This window comes from Pezoporus occidentalis, unplaced genomic scaffold, assembly GCF_034315485.1.
Source record: "Pezoporus occidentalis ecotype Australia unplaced genomic scaffold, CSIRO_AGI_Poc_V1 ctg144, whole genome shotgun sequence".
NCBI classification, from domain to species: Eukaryota; Metazoa; Chordata; class Aves; order Psittaciformes; family Psittacidae; genus Pezoporus; species Pezoporus occidentalis.
Window position 1 is genome coordinate 1205202 of NW_026913252.1, and position 18013 is coordinate 1223214.

General features: G+C 42.8%; 1 long non-coding RNA gene across 1 annotated transcript; it reads left to right on the forward strand.

Annotated features, from left to right (window-relative positions):
* The first annotated feature begins 2075 nt into the window (after positions 1 to 2075).
* On the forward strand, positions 2076 to 16296 carry LOC134159288 (uncharacterized). The gene is made up of 3 exons (XR_009963101.1): positions 2076 to 2181; positions 14857 to 14915; positions 15835 to 16296. It is a non-coding gene; the product is annotated as an uncharacterized LOC134159288 (long non-coding RNA).
* Positions 16297 to 18013: the final 1717 nt, after the last annotated feature.

Genomic DNA, 18013 nt, shown 5'->3' on the forward strand with positions numbered 1-18013 from the left:
TCACCAAATGCTAATTGGTTTCTAAGGCAAGCTGTATCAGATGAAATGTAAACCAAAACAGAATCTGTTTCTCCAAGGCTTTTAAAGTTAAAAGCCTGGCTAAGCTTGGGTAGTTAGAACCAATAACACTCAGATATTCCCTTTGATCCCATATTCCTGCATGTCCATTATGAAACCATCAATATCGTGTGAAGGTTAGAGGGAAGGTGTAGGCTCTCTGAGGATTGGCCAAATGCTACCTTCGCATCTCTCCCAGCTCCTCTTTCCAATATTTGTCTTCATCAGTGATTTTGATACCATAAACAATGACAGCACACATCAAACTCAAGGCAGTGAGGGGATAAAGAAATAAGAGATGTTTGCTAGGGAGGATGCTGGCCCAAGCAAATGCGCTGCTGCCTGGCTAGAGATTTGCTGTAATACTGCACCTCTAAGTATTGTATTTGCCTCAGGCAGCTTCCCTCCATATAAAGAGGAACATTAAATCAACAAATATTTATACACATTGACTTAGAATTCTGTGAATGCAAAAGTCATTCCATCTCGGGGCCCTAAACTGTAAAGAAGTTCCTAGGAGGACAGAGCATGGGTACAACAGCAATGAGGTCTCTGACCATCTGCTCTTGCTCCCCTGGATTAGATGGGAACTTTCTTCATTTATTTGGGATGGAGAGCAGAGTAAAGGTGTGCAGTTTGTCCCCTTAAGTATCTACCAGATTCCAAAGTCTAAGAAAATATCAGCACTGCTTTGCCAATGACTCCCAGAAAAAGATTGTCACAGGGATTATTTGCTGGGGACAGAGGAGGTAATAGCCTACTGGTGCTGTGCAATCAGTGCTTAATTAAAAGTCCTAAACACAGCAAAAAATCTGACAAATTGTTGGGAAATGGGACAAAACGTCTATGGCTGGAGTTTAGATTTTTTTTTTTTACCAGATGCTAAAATCAATGAGCTGAGACAATAAATGGAGAGAGGTGTAGCTGATCTACAGGAGGTCACTGCATGCTTCTGCCTCTGTCACCGAGAACAGTAGAGTTCATGCCATGGAAAGGCTGCAGTATCTTTTCCAGCTTCCGTAATGTCTGCACTGCCTTTTTTAGGACAAAGAAACCCCTACCTGAAGGCTATGCTGCATAGAGGAAAGTGGCATAGGCGGGCAAAGTTCCGTGAAAAGATTCACAGTGGCCTGCTCCATAGTCCCAGGGCAAACTCGGCTTTGCGAATGGGATGCCAAAGCTCAGGTGCCTCATACACCAGGCAGTGGTTGCTTTGGGGTCCCATTAACTCTTTGCTTTTGGGTCACGTGGGTGGAATCACCATCCCTTGCATTGTCCAAGACCACGTTGGACACAGGGACTTGGAGCAAGCTGCTCTAGTGGAAGGGGTCCCTGCCCATGGCAGGGGTTGGAGCTGGAGGAGCTTTCAGGTCTGTGATTCTATGAGCTCTTGAAGGGACTCTGCTCCTGGGCAGGTCTGAGCTTTCAGACTCATCAGGATGTCCTGATTCCCCCAAAAGCAACATCTTTCTGATACAAACAGATCTCCAGTGCTAAGAAGTGGAGCTGAGAGTGTGCTGTTGCCATAGCAGGGGCAGGGGAATCTATGGAAACCCTTGAAAGGGGATTGCTGTACGTACTTGCAAAACAGCACAGCCAAAAGCAGTACCAGGGCACTTACAAGGCATGCTGTGAAGCTGGGATAATTTCCATCCATTTAGCAAAGTGCTTCCAGTCCTCGTTTCAGAGCAGGTAAAAGGAAAATACAGTAAATATTGAACAAACAAAGTTAATCTGTAGCCACAGCACTTTACCCAAGAGAAAGCTCAAACCATCTGACTGTTGCCTGCTTCTGGTTTATTATTTTCCTCTAAGGCAGGATGCCTTTTTCTGTTGTTGTTGAAAAGACTACAGCTGTGTGATGGTTGGTTGCTCTCATTCCCCTCCACACACAGACATGCTAACCCATAAGGCACAGGTGAAAATCATGGGGTAGTCAATCCCTACGGCAAACGCAGACATTTTAGTAACATGATATATATCTGTGAGTAATCGCACACTTTGCTCTTCAGTTTGGTGGAAAAGTGCCCTTGAAAATTGCTTACTCCTACTAAAATATACTGGATTTGTACTCCAAGGGACAAAGCAGAAGTACAATGAATAACTGCAAGCAGGAAAAAACAAGTAAGGTTCTTTGAATTTGTCCTTTCACAGAGATTTAGGACTCGGTTCTTAAAGTTTTTCTTACTATTGCACTGTGCTCTGTTCTTGGCTACAGTAGTTGAAATATCAACTGGTGTGGCTAAATTGGTTCTTGAAATTTGCAAGCAGGGTTACCAGGGATGAATTTTATTTTCAAGGCTAATACAGTTATCAGTCTGATTTTGTCTTTTACCACTTACATCATCATGACAGTCAAAAGCATTATAAAATGCCTGACCAGAAATGTTCTGTTGAATACATCATGAATGGACCCAAATTGCCTGTGAAGATTGCAAATCCTTTGTTTTGTGGAGAAAATGCTAATTGCTCATTTTCCATTGAACTCAGGCATTTTGGGACAAGATCATATTTCATATTCTCTTTTCTGGGGAAATCTTCACTGGATATAAATAGTTACAACACTCAAATGACTTACAGCAGTCTTAGTGAAGGTGTTACTCTGGTAGGGAAACGTAACTGGTTCTGCAAGTTTCCTTGAGATGATTTCAACCTGCCTGCTGTTGTGCCTACTAGAGACACTTCTCATCCATTGCTAGCTACAGGGACCTTTGAAATTGCAGAAGAATTGGGGTGTTTCAGGGCCAAAAGGGCTCATTTTGATTTCTGACTCTGGGTTCTTGCATTTTAATTCTCATGAGCCTTTGGTCCAGGCAGGCAAGCATGCTGACAGCAGGTTCAGAATAGGTGGCAGCAGCTACCCTCATCTTGATCAGCTCAGAGTCTCCAGGATATTTGCAGAGCAAGTCTTGAACTTGACATTCTGTGTCAGGTAGGGAAGTGTTTTAAAAGTCCTCTGCCACCATGTTTGTTCAATGTACTACATAGCCCTGTACAGATCACAGAGGGCAGTGTCATTTTTTGGCTGGGTCTTTTTTGCCTTTTCTCAGAACCAAGGATGAGCGGAGGCCCTTTCAAGAACATGCAATCTTTTGGGTAGCATCAAGCTACCTTTTTGTTTGTAGGGATTTCTCAGTCTGCTCAAAAATGAAGATGCTCTCCCAGAAGGGAGGGAAAGGTCTCTCTCTTCCCTTTTCTCCAGAGGAGAGAAGATTTGAAAATGGCAGTTATCAGACATTCAGTCAAGCAGATGGTCAGCTGTGCTCAGCACCATTTGGATCACTGTCACAGTTTAAGCTAAACTAGAACTGGTTTAAACTAAAACCATCAGCGTTATCAGCATTGTTCCCTGGCTGAAAGTCAAAAACACAGCACTGCACCAGCTACTAAGAAGGAGAAAAATGACTGCTACTGCTGAATCCAGGACAATCACATTTTCAGAACTATAACAGAATGAAAACAGTAACACCAGAGCAGAGGTATAACACAGCAAACCATACAGACACGTAAGGCACAAGCAGCCATTAGGTGAAAGGCAAACATTATTTAGCAACTCACAAGTTCATAAATGGTAGGTTTACAGAAACTTAATCCCCTTCTACTCGTTAGGGGATTTCACTACAAACCAGAAATAGCTGATCGGGAATAGGAGCAATGTATTTAAAAGAATGAAGCACACTTCAGAAAACTCCTCTGAATCCTTCAAAAAGTAAAAGCACTAATTAAAGAAAGATGTTTCTGTAAGAAACAGCCACAGGTTTACAGGGTGGGAATTGGCTAACTTAGAGCCTGTTCTGTGCGTCTGGCCACTGCCTGGCAACTGCAAATCTTCACACTATAAAAACTCTTTCAGTAACACTTTGAAATACTTGCCCAATCATGTTTAGTTCACTTGGGATTTATTATAATACCATTAGATGGGATTATATCATTTGGTTTATTGTCAATTGCATTTCCATATTGTGTCCAGTGGTTTTATGATGTGGACAAATATTACACCAAGGACTTAGGCTCAGGCCATCACATTTAAATTCTTTTCCTGAGTAACAGTTGGCAGAAATCCTCATCTCAGACATCCAGGCTGCAAAACCCTCCTTGGAAGCAAAGGGGAGACCAAACACAGTTTTATGCTATTGAGAGGATTGCTCCAATGGTGCTGTGTGTTCTAGAGTTTGCTGAATCCACCTAAGTGCTGGAATCAAATGCAAAATGCATTGTCTATCTCTCCCTTCACCTTGACTATAAAGACCACAGTGAAGTACAGATCTGAGATCTTCTGATTCATAATGGCCGGCCAGAGCAGGAGCATGAGCACCAGGACAGATGCCCTAGCCTGACAGGTATCTAAACTACCTGGAAAGCTGGTAATGAACTGAAGCCCTCAGACTCAAATGTCTGATCACATCTGCTTTCATATCCAAAACATTAAATGCTTCCAACAGTAATAAGGCCCTAGAGAAATGAAATCACCATCAGGGGCAACAAGAAGGACATCAGACTTCTTGTCTCACCAGATTAAAATCCTTTTGTACTATGCTTCTCACCACTCTTTCAGGACAATAAGTAAATAACCCCTTTTCTTATAAAGTGAACAAGAACAGCTTAGATGTATTGGATTGCATAATGCATTTTCAACAAGAGTTTTATTGCTGTCACCTCTAATAGAAATTAAACGTGTGCTAATGGCCTAGGTAACAGGAATGCAGGTTTCTCTGTATGGGAAAAAGTGTTGCTTTCTAACAAACTTACAGTCATGTTAGAGAAGAAGGTGGATTTTGTTGTTGAAAGCTGCCTGGAAGTATTTTAAAGAAAGCATATGGCAAAGCACAGAAAACATCTAAGGAAACAATAATAAAACCAAAACATGATAGAAGTATCAGTACTTCACAGCAGTAATAATAATAACCTTAATAATAAAAATAATGCATAATGGGACTATACAGACAAAGAATCGGCTCTAAAACATATGTGGTGAAAGATCTTCATGTTGATGAATCATTTGTTCTGATCATAAAATAATATCCATAATTTGAAAGTTAGGTGTTAAAAGAAAAATTAATCTGGTCAAGAGTTGGTCTGCTTGTGAAAATGACCATGATGCTCTGATTGCAATGCGTGTGCCTGTGTGCAGCACGTGAGCAGGGAACCCAACGTTCCTAACCCCTTCCACCCCAGTGGGAGGAGGCAGTCCTCCTCAGTGGAAACTTTCCCTCTTTCCCCTGTGCAAAAGCAGAATGGGGCAAGACTGTGGTGGAGTCTTTCTGCAAGCCTTGGAGAAATGTGATGTCTTCAAGGCCTCTTTCCCCCTATCAGGTTTGACCAAACACAGCTGCTGGCTCAAAGGACGTGCAATGAGCTTTGCAGATAGTCCTTTGCCTGTGTTGTCCCTGGTGGGAACCAGACAGCCCAAGGAAGCTGTGAAGAGGGTTTCTCTCAGTTGGAACCTGGCCTGTGGTGCTGTTTCTAGTGGAGAGTCTCAGTGCATCTGTAGGGAGGTTTATGCCTCCTTCTAGGCACCAACCAATATTTGGCCTGGGGAAAGCAAATGAGTCACATCTGCACAGCTCCTTGGCAAACAAAAGCCCTGTAAAGCTCTTTCTTTTAGTTAGTAGGTTCTCACAGGGAAGATATATTTTCATGGGAATTTACATTTTTTTGCCCTTGAGAGAAATTTCACTGTTTTCCTTAATCAAAAGCCGTGTCATTTTTACCACTAAACATCTCACTTCTTCCCATCTGGCCAGAAACACTCCAGTGAGACATGGGCTTGGAAGAACTTGCAAGCCTTGGAGGGCCAGATACAGCAGACCAGGCTGACTCAGTTCCTTTATGGCTCTATGCAGTGGGCTTGCCTATAAGCGCATATCCCTGTGTGGATGTAACCCCAGCATGTGCAGTTCCTGGCAGGTGTAGAGCAGAAGCCAAGAGACAGAGCAGATCTAAACCGCACTCTCTCCTGGAACAGTCAAACAGACTTCAATGGTGCTTGAGCAGTGGTGAGCCTAACTGGAAGTGATGGATTTGCTGGGGAAAGACCGCTACTGACCATGTGGGCAGTGTGGAAGAGCTGCCCCACACTGTCCTTGCAGCACTTCCCAGCACAGCTGGGCAGCTGTGCACCAGCTTAGCCCTGGATTGCAGTGAGATGGTCCATTTTGTTTTGGACTTGGGTCCTCCCAAAGTCACACCTCAAGCACACATGCCCATGTAACCTTGCGTAACCTCATGTATAACTGCACGAGGAAGCAGTTTTGGGGTCTATTTAAGACGTGTTTTGCCTGTAGGTCTGTTGATCATGGAAGTTATAGAGATCTCTGAAGAAGAGCTACTTGAAATTTACCATTGGGTATATTTTCCACATTAAGAGGGAAGGAAACCTCAAGGAAAAATGTCAGTTTTTTTAATTAATTCCAAAGAAGTAAACCCCTGGTAATTGAGAGAGTTCATTTTGCATTAGCCAACAAGGGAAACATTTCTCTAACAACTGAGAAATGGAAGTGTGCAGTCTGTCATGCAGATATTTCCTGAAACATTCAACTGGATAGCTTCTTCAGTTGCTGAAAACTGGGGGGAAAAAATCAATGGATTTTTCTTCTTGCAATGAAAAATATTCTTAGTTTGTGCACACTCAACAGTTTTGCAGCAGGGGAGAATTTACTTGACCCCTTTTGTGTCCAGCACTACAGCAGTAAAATACAGGCTTTCCATTTTCTCTCTGCAGCACTTTGCTTATGATCCTCTCCCTTCCCATTGCGATTTCAGCTGCAATTACCAGTTCTGGACTCATGTAGGATTGACCTGAGGACTAGAGAGACCTTTTTACCCCTAAGGAGGTTGCCAACAAGCATGCCATGGAGAGAGCTATCACTGGAAATGAGGTCTTACATGTGCTACCCTCTGAAGCATGCCACAGAGTGAAGGGCAAGAAATGCAGGACAAGAAGTTCTCAGTCTGCTTGCTCTAATACCCTCACAAAACCTAGTTCTGCAAAGGCCAAAATTATCAAATGGGGAGACTGAGCCCAGGAGCCTACCAATCGAAACTGACGGGAAAGGAGACAAGAAAATGAGGCTGGATGACTTAGAGTCCACTGAATTTATACAGAGCCTCACTTTTTCTAGCCCCATTCAGGTTCTTTAAGAAGGTGTGTATGTTCCATTTCTTTTGTTAGAAAATATCTAGGATGTGGCTGACGGTTTCTGTTTCAGAGGATGTCTGAGATGCAGGGCCATAAGTTCCAGCAGGTTGTGTAAGAGGTATGTCATCTTTTCTGTTTGTTTACTTGCTTATCTGTGGGGTTTTTTTTCTTTTGAGGATAAAATCCAGTAACCATTAATGCAGTCATCTAACATGTTCCTTCTAAAGAACAAACTCAGTTGCCTTCCACCACCTTCCCTTTCCTGTGCTGTTTCTGAGAAGTGCTGAATGAAAAGAGAAAGCTGCATTTTGGTTTTGGTTTTAAATTTAAAGAGGGGTATTCAGGCTGGATGTGAAGGAGAAATTTTGCCCAATGAGGGTGGTAAAACACTGGCACAGGTTGCCCAGAGAGGTGGTGGATGCCCCATCCCTGGAGACATTCCAGGACAGGCTGGATGTGGTTCTGGGTGACCTGATCCAGTTAAAGATGACCCTGCTCATGCAGGGGGTTGGACTAAATGAGATTTGAAGGTCCCTTCCAACCCAAACCATTCTGTGATCTTATGATTTTCCAAAATGACATTCAGCGTGGCTATGCACATTTGTGCTTGGTTTAAAAATATCTCTATGCTTCTAGACATGTTCGGCTCCTGCTTTGTTGAGAAAAGATCCCCAGTTGAGTGTTGGGCCACATAAAGATGAGCTGGACATGTGTACTCATGGATATATGAAAATGCTGAGCTGAGAAGGAAGAGGAGGAGGATATGCTGTCACGGATGGAAGAAGTGTCTGCATGCTGGTGCTGACAGGGTGGCATTTAAAAGCAAAGGAATTGGAGAGCACAGAGGAGGTGGCATTATTTAATGTAGGGCTGATATTGTTAGTTTCTCTTTAAACAGTTTCTTCAGAAGTACTTCCACAACATGGAGCTAAGGACCAAGAAATGTCAGTTTAATTTGGTCTCTGATACTCAATCAGTGCATGGCCTCGGGCAAGTGACTTATCTTTTTTCTATCTAAACGTCTGCATCAGTGAAACAGAGGCGAAAGTACCTTCCACTAGAGTATCAGTGAGTTTAGCATAACTCATTAATGTTTCCTTGGAGCTTTTAAATCCTGCAGCAGAATATCCTCTGCAGGCTCTGGTGGTTAATGCACTGTAGGGGTGACAGGCAGGAGAAAGCAAAGCTGGGCACCCCCATTTTGTGCTCTGTGACTGACAGCTTGCGATACGGTATTAGGTACATGGCTGGTGTGCCAAGTGCGGGTCCCCATCAGTGTGATTAGAGGATGCTCCCAGTGGAGAACACTGTGACTGGGAGAGTGCCAACAATGTCTTGCTGAGAAACAAACAACCAAGGTATCAGCCCTGATCACTGCATTCAGCTAATGAAAATGTATGTAATTGATATTTTATAACTATATGGAGAAAGGATTTTTATTTTTTTTTAGGGCTTTAATGGTATTGATTGATGGGAAGGAAGCCAGATAGATGTCTCTAAGCTGCAGGCTATAGGGCTAAAGTGCTCTTGAGTCAAGAAATGTATACTTGTTTAAAATTCACTTCAAATTTTCACATAATTTGCAGCTTTTAATCACGTTTTTGGACCCTGACAATTAATCACGTAGCCACTCCAGTCAACTGATTGTCTCATTTCTGATCAATTATCGTTGTCAACATCTTTCCCCTATATTCTGAGTACTGACTTGTACCATGAGGCCCTGGGATATGGTTCGGAATGCTCTCTTTGCAGATGCTCTGGCGCAGAACTTTCCTGACATTCATCACTGCTCATTTCATGTGAAGCTGCTTGGAGTAGCCCAGTGGAGGCAATACTGATGCTTTAAAATACATGCAGATATTGCTGCTTTCTAGTTCCATGAGCCCTTCAAGGCAAAGATTGTCTTTTGCTTTGTGCTAGTACAGCCCCTCAAAACGACAGGAAGGGTCTTGATCTTTTCTTAGGCTCCTCATGGTGCCAAAATTCGTTAAGTCATTTGGGTTCTGTTCATATCCAACTGTGATTACATGGGCTGCTTTTTCTTTGCCCATGGCATCACACTGGGCAAAGCAACATGTAGAAATAACAGTTCATTTTTGTCTATAAAGTAAGATTAAAGAGCAGGGGATCTACATCATCAGGTTCCTACTGCAGAGAAAAAAGGATAACCTGGGCTCCCCATGCAGGTGACTAACATGCAACCCAGATCTAGACGAGACTGTGTGAAAAGCAGGCAAGTAAAATGAGCTTACTGCAGCAAAGGTATGGTTTGAAAAAGCTTTAGACTTTAGAAAGGGTACTTTAGACAAAGGGTTTATATTGATTTTAATGGGGTTTGGACAGTTCAACAGCACTGGCTTAGGTTTAAGCTCTCTGGTTGGCTTTGGTCGTTGTAAATAAGATTCTCTTTCTGTTGTGACATGGGAGGACCCAGCAGTAGTAGGCACTTAGAAGCCCAATTTTCAGCCTGCACAGTGCATGAAGCTGTGAATTGGTTTGTGTTGTTTTCTTTGTCTTTTTGTTTTGTTTTCCTTGAGGAAAAAAATGTTGCTCATTTTGAGATATTTTAAAAGGGATCTCCATGTCCTTCCCCTTTTTCTCTTTTTCACTCTCACTCACTGGAGCAAAACATGAAACATTCACATGCAAAGCATTAAACCAAAAGAAGATAATAAAAAGAGTGGAAGACAAGGATGAAAAGTTGACTTTCCTGATCTACCTCTCCATGCACCCATGCATGAAGTGTCTTGCACATACACATCAAAGAGACTTAACTATGAACGCAATGTGAGATTTCATTTTCAGTTCTTACTAAATGGAATAGTTACATGGAGAGAGAAAAGGAACAGGCTGGATGTGAGAGGAAAGTGCAGAGTCATTCTTTCTCTTCTTGTGGTCAATGTGTCATTCCTTGGTATAGCTCTGCTTGGGACATTTTTCTGTGGAAACAGAATGAAGAAAATCAGATTTGTTTTAATACTATTGGTAAAATTATACTGAAATTGTATGCAAGACTCTCATTTGATACCAGGTCTTAGCAGGTTGCTTCTAAAAACATAACTGGTTTAGTGTTCCTGTTGTCTTCTCTCCCACCACTTCTGTTTCCAGTTCCTCTAATCATTATTCTACTTACTTCATTTGTAAGAGCTGGCTTAAACAATCCAACATTGCAAAATAGCATTTATGGAGATTGAAAGTTGTGGTAATTAATCATCTTTGGATGAAATTCTAGCCCAATGAAGTCAGTAGCAAAACTCATGCAGCTTCAAGGTTTCAGCTCATGGCATTTTAGTGCCATGAATTACTTGTACTCTGGATGTCTTTTGAAGTTTTGTGTACATTAAGGAGAAATATTGGGGTTGTGTGTTTGGTCATTAGGAAGGAATAAACAATGGCTGCAAGAATAAAAAGTTATACAGAGAGTAACAGTGTTTGGTATTTCTTTTGTCCCTGCAGACCTGAAGCCCAAATCAGTTTTTGTGACTGCTCTGTAAACAGTTGGGGATCTAGAAGTTGAGCCTTGCTCTTTCTGGCTAAGTAGTAGTCACAATTTAGCTCATGTGTGTGCTAATGATGCATGAGACACAAGCCAGAATTCTCCAAAGTTTCACTGGTTTTGCAGAACTAACCATAAAAAAGCTTTCCTGTATTTATGGAGTCTTAGTTACAGCTCACTGAAAACACTAGTAAGCTTCCCTTACTACTAGTTGATGTCAATGAACTTTTGGCTCAGATCCACAAACATCTGATTCTCCTATTCGAACTGGTATGACTCCATTATGCAGTATTCAAGAGTTTGTAACACTTCATCAGAATACACCATAGATAAATTGAAAACATGCTTATTTAATCCATGTAATAGGATCAATCAATTTTTTTCCCAAAAAAAATTTACTAAAGCAAAACCTAAGGGATTCCTTAAACCCCCAGGACCTGCACTAACTGGGCTGCCTGCAGTAATCCCTCTCTGGCCTTAGAAAGACAGGCTCAAATATTATTTCAAAGCACTTAATTTCTCCCCCCAACACCACACATTCTTCTTGAGTTTGTGGCACTGCCAGATATAGACAGAGTGAATAATCTTTGGAGAAGCTGCAGATGTCTTCTTCAGACTCTGGCAAGCCTTGGTCATTGATGAACAGCAGCAACTTTCTCAGTGATCAGGTTTGGGTTTTTTTCCTTTCTTAATGAAGCGGTCAAGATGGGACCACACGTGATGATAATACTGACTGGTCACAAGCAGCAACATCTCTAAATATCGTGAGCAGTGTAATGCCAAAGTTAACACCTGCAGTACCTCTCAATTTCTCACAATGGTTAAGAAGGTCCTTAGCAGACAGGAGAAGGAAAGAAACCAGGGGTACTTGTGTGATCTGCTCATGTCACAGAAGTCAGTAGCAAAAGTCATAAAACCATCTAGTAGTGGATATTTTCTCAGACAAGTACAGAATTTCTAATGAGGATTTTTCCCTCTCATATCAGTGACAATGTTGATTATCCTGAGTTCAAGGGGAAAATCCACCTTGCCTCTGGGCATGCAATAAATCATCTAATATCACTCTAAAGAATTGATCACCCATGAGGGGCCATGATCTCATCATTGGCTTGGAGAAAGGAGCAGTTGATACAAGGCAAAAGCACTCCTCGAGTATGTTGTATAACTTTTTGTATTCATTAAGATGCTTCAGATACAGAACAACCGCCTTTGTTCAATATTTATCTTTTCATCTGCCCTGACCTGGGAAATGAGAGCACTCTGAGAAGTTAATTGAAAGCTTGCTTTGTTTCATTTTAGCTTTCAGGTCTAAAACTTCACTTTCAGTAATGGTACTGAGAACACTTTTGTCCTGTCTGCAATAGCTCAGAAACCTTTTCCAGCAACAACTGGGAATTTGTTATTGATCACCATTGTCTTATTCCAGGAATTGTCCACTGAGCTGATTTTTCTTATTGAATGACAACAGGAACCCCCAGCCCAGGAAGAGGATTATTTCTCTCATATTTCCATAGTCAATCAATCACAAGATGCTCTACACAGGATTCCCATGTTGTCTGTCCTCGATGAGTCAGGGGGGTTTGATTTGTATTTTATTCTATCCTTCCTCATCCAAGTCTGCTTCCTGCCAAGAGAGGCTGAGGTCTGAGCAAGGATTGCAGAGACCTGCATTCAGATGCTGAGATGTAAAAGCTCCTTGTGTAACTTTCGTGAAATATTTGTGCCTGAACTAACATATATGAACAAACATACATGCATTTATATGGCAAAAATAAAGATATAATTTTGTTATTAATATGGTCCATACATTTTTGGGACCAGGGACTCTTTCTAACAGGATTTATATATATAGTACTTTTTGCAGTACTGTCCATACCTGCTGGCAGAAGAAAATATTTACCAGGGTCATATTAATTAAATAAAAACCCACAAGATTGCAAATTGACAATGTTATTTTGAGTAAAGTTTGAAAAGCCACTAGGTGTGGGACATGGAGGACTGAGCCATGAAGAAAGTGGTAGAGTATGTGCAGAGGTGCCAAGCCCCAGTGTTAATAAATCTTTGAGTCCTCTTTCAGGACAGGACTAGGTAGGTGAGGGCACAGCATTCCAGCATTAGCCCCAGTGTCCCTTAGACATTCTACCCTGACTAATAGGGGATAAATACTATTAAATACTAATGAATAAATTAAATACAAATAAATAAATATTAATAAATTGGAGAGGGGCTTTGGACAAGGGCCTGTAGGGACAGGCCAAGGGGAATGGCTTTAACCTGCCAGAGGGGAGACTGAGATGAGCTCTTAGGCAGAAGCTCTTCCCTGTGAGGGTGCTGAGGCGCTGGCACAGGGTGCCCAGAGAAGCTGTGGCTGCCCCATCCCTGGCAGTGTTCAAGGGCAGGTTGGACACAGGGGCTTGGAGCAAGCTGCTCTGGTGGAAGGGGTCCCTGCCCGTGGCAGGGGTTGGAGCCGGATGAGCTTTCAGTTCCCTTCCAACACAAAGCAGACTATGATTCCGTGATTCTATTTCTGATCATTTCTGAAGGTGGGAATTCATGGAGCAGCTGATGAATAATGATTTATCAATAGTTCCACGTTAACATTTCTTTGCATCACACAATGTACTCAACCAGCTCCACACTGCTCCCTTATTAGCACAGACCTCTATTTTACAACAGCTCTTGTATTTATGTTTCAAAGGACAAAGTAGCAATAACAAGAAAGCAATAACAAGGAGCCAACACAACTGAATGTGTCCTAAAACAAGGAATAAAAAAACTCAGCCAAGAATGCAGTGTAGATAAAACCATGTTATTTCCAAAGAAGGGATGAATCCCAATACTTTACATGAAGTGAAAGATGAAACAGTAGTTATTTTGAGATTGGCCTTAATTTGCTGGTGATACTGGTGATGTTAATAAAGTTATTTATAAATGTTTACCAGTGTGTCCAGCATCAGCTGTGATATCATACTCCTTAGTTGAAAACTCAAGTTTTCCCTTAAATGAGATGTGTTCAAAGAGTTCAGAAAGAAACAAAAACAAACACATAAAAATGAGGCAACACCACCATGTTGGTGCTGCACCATTTTTCTGCTTTACAGATTTTGGTCTTTTCATGTTACATTCCTGAATTCTTCTCCACAAGCCAAGGGTGACACACACCCGTTTTTGTCTTGGGTCTTTGCAAAAATCAGTGGGGTCCCAGTAATGGAGCTCAGAGAAACGTGATGCTCATAGTAAAACTTGGCACCACCTTAGATATACTCTCTACAGCAATACAGGGAGCTTCAAAAAGCCTTTGCCCTTAGTACTCTCTCTTGGTCCTTGTCTAAGGATTTCATGCAAATGTTTTATTCATTTCAGTCCAGAAACCACTGAGATCTTATATTTTTATTTTAATCCTTAATTATTCCAAATCTCTATATGTCTTAATATACTGAAAGACTAAAAATAACGACCTCAACACCCTCACCCTGCCCCAGGCACTTTGGGTTTTAATCTTTTTCAAGGGGGTTAATTTTAGACTTGGCATCTTTGCCCCATAAACTTCCCACATGTGGTTAAAGCTACAAGCCAGGTCCTGCCACCAGCCATATTTACCAGAAACAGCAGCAGAAATTTCCAGCAGAACAGTAAAGGGGCTGCAGTTCCTGTTGTTCTGCCAGTATATTTCATCTAAAAATATTATTCATCTTGCCAACCGCTTTAATGCAATTGGGGAATGGCAGAGCTGGGAAGGCAGAAGAAAAGCTCTTTGTTAAAGAATTTCAGCTCAGAAGTGACTCTATTTTCTATACTGTCTGCTTCTCTTTTCCTTTCCTTTCTGTATGTCCTTCTTCCCTGTTTACCCTGCCTGTTCTCAGACTTTTCCCAGTTGTATTAATTAATAGTTCTATTCACCAGAATACCTACCATTTAAGGTGCCCGTGCTTGACTTTTAAACACAACTTTTTAAAGTGAACTTGAACAAAGAGAGATAGTGTAAAAAAGATTGCCCTGCTGCAGGATTAAAATCCTTCCTGATACAACTACCTGGGTTTAGACCATGGGAGTAACCTGGAAATAGTTACAGGGAGCATGGCACACAGGCTCTTCCGAGCCAACCACAGCCACAATCTTTGGCTTTCCCTCATTTCGTTGACTCTGCCATTTCTTTCCTTTGTAGTTTTCTGTTGCTGAAGCAGAAGCTGGAAGATGATCAGAGAAGAAAGCAGAGACACTGAGGTCAAGTGTCCTTGAAGTCTGCTTGTGACTAATACAGCAATGAGCTTATTTGGGGAAAATCCAAAACCAACTTGTTCTGCACCTGAGCATGAAGGGTACCTGCTCAAAGAAGGGCAGTGGAGCTGGTGCAGGGGCTGGAGCACAAGTGTGATGGGGAACGGCTGAGGGAGCTGGGGGCTTCAGTCTGGAGAAGGCTCAGGGGGGACCTGATCGCTCCCTACAACTGCCTGACAGGAGGATGGAGCCAGGAGCGGCTGGGCTCTGCTCCCAAGGAACAAAGGACGGGATGAGAGGAAATGGCTTCAGGTTGTGCCAAGGGAGGTTTAGACTGGTTGTTAGGAACAATTTCTTCACTGAAAGAATTGTCGCATTGGAACAGGGTGCCTAGTGGTGGACTTGGCAGAACTGGGTTAACAGTTGAACTCTATAATCTTGCAGGTCTTTCCCAACCTAAGTGATTCTATGATTCTATGGTCACACTAAAGCAAGCAGGAGTGGGCATTGAAACCGACCCACTCCTAGCAGCAGAGAAGGAAAAAAACCCACAACACTTGTAGGGATTTTTTAATGTTTGAATTCACTTTAATGACCTGACAGCCTCTTATTTACAACAGCAGAAACCCTTCCAGGTGCTGTTGTGCACCAGGCTGGATCCAGCTACCATGTCTGCTGTGACCTTGAGAGGAGGGGATGAGAGGGTGGTGAGAGCTGGGATCTGTGCTCTGGCATGGGCATGAGCTCCCAGCCTTCCTCCAGCTTGATGCAGCTGGGAATGGGCCCTTTGGAGGATGCTTACAGGTGTGCTCTTGGCTTTCAGGCTAGGTCTCCATGGTTCAACCCAGGTGAGTGCCTCAGTGAAGCTTTGTGGTACTTCGGCAGTAGAAATAACCTGTTGCCTTCTATTTGCTCTTTTACATAGATCTGTGAGGATACAAGCAAGTAAAGAGAAGCAGAAGAGGCTAGATTATAAAACAAATTGTGGTTCAAACCAGGCAGAGGAAAGCTTCTATCAAGAGAGTTTTAACCTTCCACACGCTTTCATTTATAATTATTATTTATGATGATTACTACCATTAATTTGTTTAGTGAGCTGAGTGTACATGTTATCCTGGCAAGTGTCAATAAAATAAACAATCTCTTCCCCCTCCAAATCTAATATTCTAAAAGTGGCAGGATACTAACTAGATCTTGCACAACCTGATAAAATCATTACAGCCTGAAAATGGTGTAGTACAGAGGAGTCTTTTAAGAAGATCTCTGAAGGAAGAAACTGAAGGATGCTGACATACATTAATAGGAAAGCTGCTGCAGGCATATGCACAGGCTGAAGATGTGCAATCTGGAGTGTGCAGGGGACATGAGGCAGGGTTGAGGGCAGGCATGGGGAGGAGAAGGGCTGATCCAAGCCTTGCTGTTGAGTTAGGACAATGCTCAGAGCCAAGTAGGTGATTTTACTGGCAAACCAGTGTGGTGAATCCAGCCTCCTCATCAAGACTGCCATGCAAGAGAGATATTGCCTCTGAAGAAGGTACAGTTTAGCCTCGTACCCTTTGTCCGGGAGGCAAGGAGAGAGGACCAAAAAATGAGGAGAAAGAGGAGGAAATTGGTGATGGGCAATCCACAGCACCATTAATGCCAGGTTGCAAGATGAGCTACTTGCTTGTCCTCACTGTGGTGACATACGAGGAGTGCAGTGAGAAGGTCGCTCAGGCCCCCACCTTGCACCAGCAAATCAGGTTGAGAGCTGTTCTGTATTGTCTTGGCCAACTGGCAGCTATAAATGTACACACTGGGATGATCATTGCCTCCTTACAGTCTTATCTGACGGTCTCTTATCCAGTGGAGGAACAATATTGGGTCAGGCTGTGTAATAGCCAGCCCCAGAACAAACTAAATCAAAACTCCCAAGGGAAAAACATCTCTGATGTGCTTTGGTCCACCCCTCAGAGCTGGGTGAGCTTATGAAAACCTGTGCTGTGGTAAAGGAGTCTTATCTTCAACACATAGTATATGCACCACATGAAGTTGTGGCCATCTTACTCCACGGATTCCATCTCTGAGCCTTTTTGCTCTACAAGAGCAGTGTAAAGCAGGAGAGCTGACTCTTGCAGCTATGCACAATTAGGCGGAAAATGTGGAATATGAAGAAAAAATTGTGGCTATCCCAGTGTTACACATGATGGAGTATTTCCTTTCCAGCCTTTGATAGCATCCATTTGGACTTATGAAAAAGAGGAAAGGACTCTGTGTGCGTGTGTGATGGCGCTGGGGTCAGGAGAGCACTGGAGAGAGATGAATTCCCTGACCCTCTTCTTTGGAATCTTAATAACGTGTTAAGTTATTGTGCAGCAGAGGAATGCAATTAGCACAGCGGCCAACTCCTCCTCCAGCAGGTCATTACTGCATTAGTAAATGGAGGCTGTTAAGGCACACAGCATCCCTAAACATACCAGAGGGGCTGCTGGCCCAACAGGACCCAGGATTGATGAGAAAACTCCCACTGCTCTCTACCCTTCTCCATCCACTTTTCATTATTGCTTTTCTGATCAAGCATGCGACCACATCCTTCCCCTCCTCCCCCATACACTCTTCCTGAGACACGCTCCCAGGAGGCCTCTCTGGAAAATCCAATCACAACCTACTGAGAGCTGTCTGTGATATATGCAAAAGCAACCTCCAGCTGTGAAGAGCTTAGCATGGCCACAGGAAGCTTCCCCAGCCAAGCCAAGTAGGCAGAGATGAGGCTCAGAAGTGAGGTGCAGAAGCAGAGCAAGGCTGCTCTGTGTCAACTTGGATATGGAAAGAGATCAGCCCAGCCCAGCCCTGGGTGCTAACGCACTCACTGGTTTGTCCTGCTGGATTACAGGGAAATTCCTATCATATCCTGAGGTGCAGGTTACCAGCACTCTGCTGCTCAGGCTCAGTGGAAAGCAAGGAAAAGGGAAAAGGTTTCTCCACTGAAATCACTGGACAAATTAATCCTGTGGTTTCCTAGGTCGGACAAATGCCATCGTGCTTTGTATTGCTCCTGCTGTCTCTTGCATTAGCCTAAGCAGTTCCAGAGGAGCCCGGAGAACCCTGCGGATTGGATAACAAAT